Source organism: Lygodium microphyllum, chromosome 25 (genome assembly GCF_053477565.2).
Source record: "Lygodium microphyllum isolate KBCC chromosome 25, Lygodium_microphyllum_v1.1.10, whole genome shotgun sequence".
Classification (NCBI taxonomy): Eukaryota; Viridiplantae; Streptophyta; class Polypodiopsida; order Schizaeales; family Lygodiaceae; genus Lygodium; species Lygodium microphyllum.
Genome location: NC_141159.1, coordinates 128,977,919 through 128,984,599, shown reverse-complemented (window position 1 = coordinate 128,984,599; position 6,681 = coordinate 128,977,919).

Here is a 6,681-nt window from a genome sequence, read left to right as displayed (position 1 = left end):
ATCCAGATACTAGCTAGGCATGGAAAGGTATTTTTATTTCATCCAACTGAAATAGATTGTGTGGATCCAAATTTTTTCTCTCCTATGGTAATATTTACTATGCCATATGTACTATAGAACTTGAGGCCTATTCCAGTGCCTAAAGCTTACTTGCCAAAGTTGATGGATTTGCTAAATGAAAAGATTTGCATGAAGATCTTGGAGCCCTCTTCAGACCCATACTCAAATCCTTGGTTTATTGTGCCCAAAAAGAATGGGGCTTTGAGATTTATTCAAGACATGCAACTGGTCAATAAAGTGACCATAAGAAATGTGGGTGAAGGTCTTATGGTTGATGAATTTGCAGAGGATTTTGTAGGCAAGGCAATCTATTCTTTGGGTGAACTTTACTCGGGGTATGATCAGTTTCAACTTGCATTTGAAAGCAGGGATATCACAACTATAAAGACTCCCTTGGGTTTAGTACGGATGTGTACTCTCCCACAAGGTGCAACAAACTTAGTGGCACACATGACAAATGCTATGAATAGGGTACTTAGGGATTTTATACCACAATTGACAATGCCCTTCTTGGATGATGTTCCAATCAAAGGGTGTGTAGTGGATGAAAATAGTGAAGAGATGGATGCTCATGGGTGCAGACAGTTTGTTGCAAACCATATTGTGGATTGTGAGAGGATTTTGACGCGTTTAGAAGAGGTGAATTTAACTCTTTCTGGACAAAAGTCTGTCTTTGGAGTTGAAGAGATTTTGATTGTTGGGCATATGTGTGGGCCGTATGGGTGAAGACCATCACCAGCAAAAATAGATGGGATTGATAGAATGAAAGATGTATGCATGAATGTATCAGAGGTGCGTAGATTCTTGGGTGCATGTGTGTTGGATTAGGCTCTCAATTGGTTGTTATTCACTAGCATTTGGCTTCAATTGGCATGCTTTGGACCGGTTTATGCTTATTGTCACTGCTTGACATTTAGGCTTCTTGCATTTATGCTTTGGTCAGATATGGATGCCACTTGGTTTTCCCATGCATGACAGTCAGTTGGAGCTTGGTTTTCAGATGTATTTTTGCATTTTGGACCTACTAGCCATTACATTTGGTTGTCCATTACATGCTATTTGAATTCTTTTATGCTTTGTGGGTCTAAGATAGCTTGGGATTTATGCTCCGGATGTAACCTACTGGGATTTGGCATGTCTGATGCTATATACTCCATGTATTTGAGCATTGCTTGCTTTATTTGCATTTTACATTACTTCTAGTGGGAGCCTCTTGGTATATTCGAATGTACACAGAGTCTTACTTACACTTGAGCTTGAGCTTGTGGGACAGTTACATGCATTTGCTCTCTTGAGAGCTTTATGTATGCAGTTAGTCTATAGTGGGCTGTTTTGATATGCCTATTGGGACAGGCACCTATCTCTGTCATAGGTTTGTGAGTTTTGTATGCATCTTGGATGGTTATGCATTGAGCTTCTTGCTCTATTAGTTGTGCTTGTGCTTGGTCTCTTCTCTTACCTCAAGACCCATTACATGCATGACTTCTAGACCTATGAGATGTTTCTTGACTGACAAGTTATTGGTTTTATAGTTCTTGGTACGTTTTTGCCCCTTGACACTCACTGTTGGATGTATCTTGCTACCTGGCACTTGCACTGGCATATGTATCAGTGATTGCTTCACTTTGGGCCAGTTTTACATATTGTTGTCATTTATTCTAGCAAGCTAAAATCTCCAGATTTCGAGCACTTGTGTGAGGGTAATGCTTACTATTTGATGTTATCCTAGTCATATTTGGTGGACAGGCGGTTCTCTTGGTGATATCCACTCTTTCAGCCAGTTTTAGCAGTGGTTTTAGTGCATTTTCTGTTAATTATAACAACCTACAATTTTGCTTTTTCTCTTTGATTTGGGACAGTATGGTTGGTCATCTGAAAGACACAGCTCTCTTTAACATTGCTAAGTTGGATGGTACCAACTATGGGTATTGGAAGTCCCATAGTTGGTTGGTCATCTGAAAGACACAGCTCTCTTTAACATTGCCAAGTTGGATGGTACCAACTATGGGTATTGGAAGTCCCAGATATGCTAGGTTTTGGTGTAGAAGTTGTAGATTAAACCCTTGCATTTCAAGGGTGTTAAACCTGAGGATATGGATGATGATGTTTGGATGGAAGTTGATGAGCTATGAAAGTCTACCATTATCTTGTCACTCTTAGAAGAGGTCCATCATAATGTTGTTGAATATGAGAATCAGAGTGCATTTATGGGAGAAGATTCAAGAGCTTTATGCACAGCAGAGTCCTGCATCACAGATGTATTGGCTAAAGCTATTAATGGACCTTCACATGAAGGAGGGGACATCCCTATCATCTCATTTCAGCTAGTTTCATGTTATCATGAAGAATTTGTTGTCACAGGATATTGAATTCAAAGACAACTTACACCCGTTGTTTCTGCTTGGCACCTTGCTTGAATCATGGGATGTCTTCCGTACTACCATATGTATGAACAAGCTTGATAGGCTGAAAATCAAAGATGTTGAGAGTGCTTTATTGATTGAGGAAATCAACAGGAGAAAAAATTATGCTTCCCGCTCTTCACATGCATTGACCATTAGAGGTGGCAGACATGGCAGGCATGATAATGATCATAAGGGCAAGGACTCTCAAAAGTCCAGGTCCAAATCACGTGGTTGCAGTAAGTCCTGTGGACGGAAGTCAGATCTTACCTGTCATTATTGTGGAAAAGTAGGACATATTAGGCCGTAGTGCCATAAGATGTGCGATGATAAGTGCAAGGAAAAGGGAAAAGAGAAAGTGTAGGAAAAGTCTTCTGAGTGTAGTATTGTACCTACAAAGTTCACTGTGAAGATAGAAGAGGTTAATGCCATATAGGCCATTGATTCAGATGAAGATTACATACTTGTAGCTTCTTCATGCAATGCCTTACAGGCTTCTGAGATACATTCTATGTATGCACAGTGCTGGCTTTTAGATTCGAGTGCATCATTTCATGTGACACCCTGTAGAGATTGGTTTCATACATATTGTACCATCTCTGGTTATGTGCATCTTGGTGATGATAGGTCTCTTAATATTATGAGCATTGGAGATGTTAGGTTTTAGTTTCCTTTTGGCTCTTCTTTTGTATTTCATGATGTATGCCATGTACCTACGTTGACTTGCAGCCTAATGTCAGCTGGAGAGCTTAATGATGCATGGTATTTTGTGTCTTTTGGAGACTCTCGTGGAAGATTACTCGTGGCAGGCTTGTGCTTGCAAGAGGTGCCAAGTCTGGCAAGTGTACACCTATATCATAGATCAAAATAATAGACATCTACACATCTAGAGTATCACACCAAGCACCCCCACCTAGATCCTTAGGTCTCATGTGGGTTTCAGATACTTGAGACTCATAAGCACTCACAAAGTGTGCACTTGCAATTTCTATCTCATCAACTTCATGCTTTTTCAAGGCATGCATCGTATGGCTAATCACAACCTCAATAGTCTCAACATAGGCCTTTGTATGGCTAATCCATTTCAAGGGTGTTAAACCTCAGGATATGGATGATGATGTTTGGATGGAAATTGATGAGCTATGAAAGTCTACCATTATATTGTCACTCTCAGAAGAGGTCCATCATAATGTTGTTGAAGATGAGAATCAGAGTACATGGGATTTATGGGAGAAGATTCAAGAGCTTTATGCACAGCAGAGTCGTGCATCACAAATGTATTGGCTGAAGCTGTTGATGGACCTTTTCATGAAGGACGGGACATCCCTATCATTTCATTTCAGTCAGTTTCATGCTATCATGAAGAATCTGTTGTCACAAGATATTGAATTCAAAGATGACTTGCACCCGTTGTTTCTGCTTGGCACCTTGATTGAATCATGGGATGTCTTTCTACTGCCATATGCACGAACAAGCTTGATGGGCTGAAAATCAGAGATGTGAGAGTGCTTTATTGATTGAGGAAATCAACAAGAGAAATAATTATGCTTCCCGCTCTTCACATCCATTGACCATTAGATGTTGCAGGCATGGGTGATCTTACTTGTCATTATTGTGGGAAAGCAGGACATATTAGGCCACAGTGCCATAAGATGCACGATGATAAGCGCAAGGAAAAGGGAAAAGAGAAAGTGCAAGAAAAGTCTTATGAGTGTAGTATTGTACCTACAAAGTCCACTGTGAAGATAGAAGAGGTTAATGTCATACAGGCCATTGATTCAGATGCAGATTACATGCTTGCAGCTTCTTCATGCAACACCTTACAGGCTTGTGAGATACATTCTATGTATGCGTAATGATGGCTTTTGGATTCGGATACATCACTTTATGTGACACCCTGTAGAGATCGGTTTCATACATATTGTACCATCTCTGGTTCTGTGCGTCTTGGTGATGACAGGTCTCTTGAAATTGTGGGCATTGGAGATGTTAGGCTGTAGTTGTCTTTTGGTAGTTCTTTTGTCTTGCATGATGTATGCCATGTACCTATGTTGACTCGCAACCTTATGTCAACTGGACAACTTGATGATGCAAGGTATTTTGTGTCTTTTGGTGGAGAGTTTGCATGGAAGATTCCCGTGGCAGGCTTGTGCTTGCAAGAGGTGCCAAGTCTGGCAGCCTCTATCCCTTACTTGTATCTAAAGCTACCTTGAATCATGTTTTGTTTGTGGTTTCTATCCCTCATGTATCCCTTTGGCATGCTCATTTGGGGCATTTGTCCCTTAAAGGAATGAAAATGCTTTGTGATTTGCAGTATCTTCCACCTTTTGACTTTTCACATTTTGATTCTTGTGATCATTGTTTTATGGCAGGCAGACTAGGAATACGCATAAAAATTCTGGTATGAAATGCGTGGATGAGCCCTTGACTCTTATGCACTCAGATGTATGTGGGCCCATGCCCTGTCAGTCACTAGGTGGGGCAAAGTATTTTGTTACTTTCATAGATGATTACTCACGTAAGGTTTAGGCTTATCCCATAAAGCAAAAATCCAATGTCTTAAACACATTTTAGCATTGGGTTGCATTAGCAGAGAACCAGTTTGGGAATAGGCTTAAATACCTAAGGTCAGATAATGGGGTGAGTATGTGCTTTTGAGCAATTTTGTGATGAGCGGGATATTAAGTGATAGTTGACCGCCCCTTATACCCCTCCCCAGAATGGTATGGCTGAGCGCATGAATAGGACCATTTAGGAAAGGGTCTGTAGGATGCTTAGCCAGGCTAGCTTACTACAACACTTTTGGACTGAGTCAATTATTATTACAATGCATATCATTAACACGTCACCTAGTAGTGGCATTGACTTTCGGGTTGTTGAGGAGGCATGGGCAGGCAAGTCCCCCCCTCTTATGATCATTTGTGTGTATTTGGATGTGAGGCATTCTGCCATGTGCCCAAGGACAAATGCAATAAGATGGATCCTAAAAGTGTCAAATGCATTTTCATTGGCTATGGAGATACAGGAGAGATGGGTTACCATCTATGGGATTCGCACGCGCAAAAAGTGATCCGCAGCCATGATGTCATCTTTCATGAGGACAAAATGCATACGTAGCTTGAGAAAGTGGTTGAGGTATGCAGATTTATCTTTCAGGAGGAGCCACCTGCTCCCGTTTAGCCTGCTCCATGTCTAGCTAGACAACATGCAGCATCACCTGATACTCATGGCTCAGATGTTAGACATGCTGATGTTAGACAGGATGTCAGTCAGGTAGCAGAGCTTGGGTTGAGGCGTTCTACTAGAGATAGATGACCTCCTAACTATTTTGTGCCCTCTATGGATTATTACTCGTTACATATGCAAGAGAGCCTCTCACTTATGATGAGGATATGCATAGAGGTGATTGTCACTCTTGGGAGAGGGCTATGAAGTCTGAGCTTAACTCATTGTAGAAGAATTAGACTTGGGATTTGGTTTTCCTACCTCAGGGTAAGAAGGCTTTGCCATGTAAGTGGGTGTACAAGCTGAAAAGTACCCGTGGACAACCCAAGCCAACATACAAGGCTCGATTGGTTGCTAAGGGTTTTAAGCAAGAGCATGGTGTTGACTTTGATGAAGTCTTTCTCTTGTGGTCAAGATGACCACTCTACACTTAGTCTTGGTGGCCTTGATTGCACTGCTTGACCTGGACTTGTACCAGATGGATGTCAAGACAGCTTTTTTACATGGGGACTTGTATGATGAGATTTATATGGAGCAGCCTAAGGGCTTTGTAGACCCTAGTAGGAAACACCTAGTGTGCAAGCTAAAGAAGAGTTTATATGGCTTGAAGTAGGCACCTCGAGAATGGTACCATAATTTTGATGCATTCATGCAGTCACAAGGCTAGAACAGTAGTGCTATGGATCCGTGGTTGTACATGAAGAAAGCCTGTGACGGTTCTTTACTGATTTTGGTACTCTATGTGGATGACATGCTTCTAGCAGGGGAAGATCATGAGGAGCAAGATGCTCTTAAGGATCAGCTCAAGAAAATCTTTGAGATGAAAGATATGGGATAGCCCTCTCATATACTTAGTATGCGCATTACGCGCAATAGATCTCAGGGACTACTCTACCTATCATAGGGGGAGTACATTCATAAAGTCCTTGAGCACTTCCACATGCAAGATATTAAGCCTATTTACTGTCCATTATCTTCTCATGTGAAGGTTTCA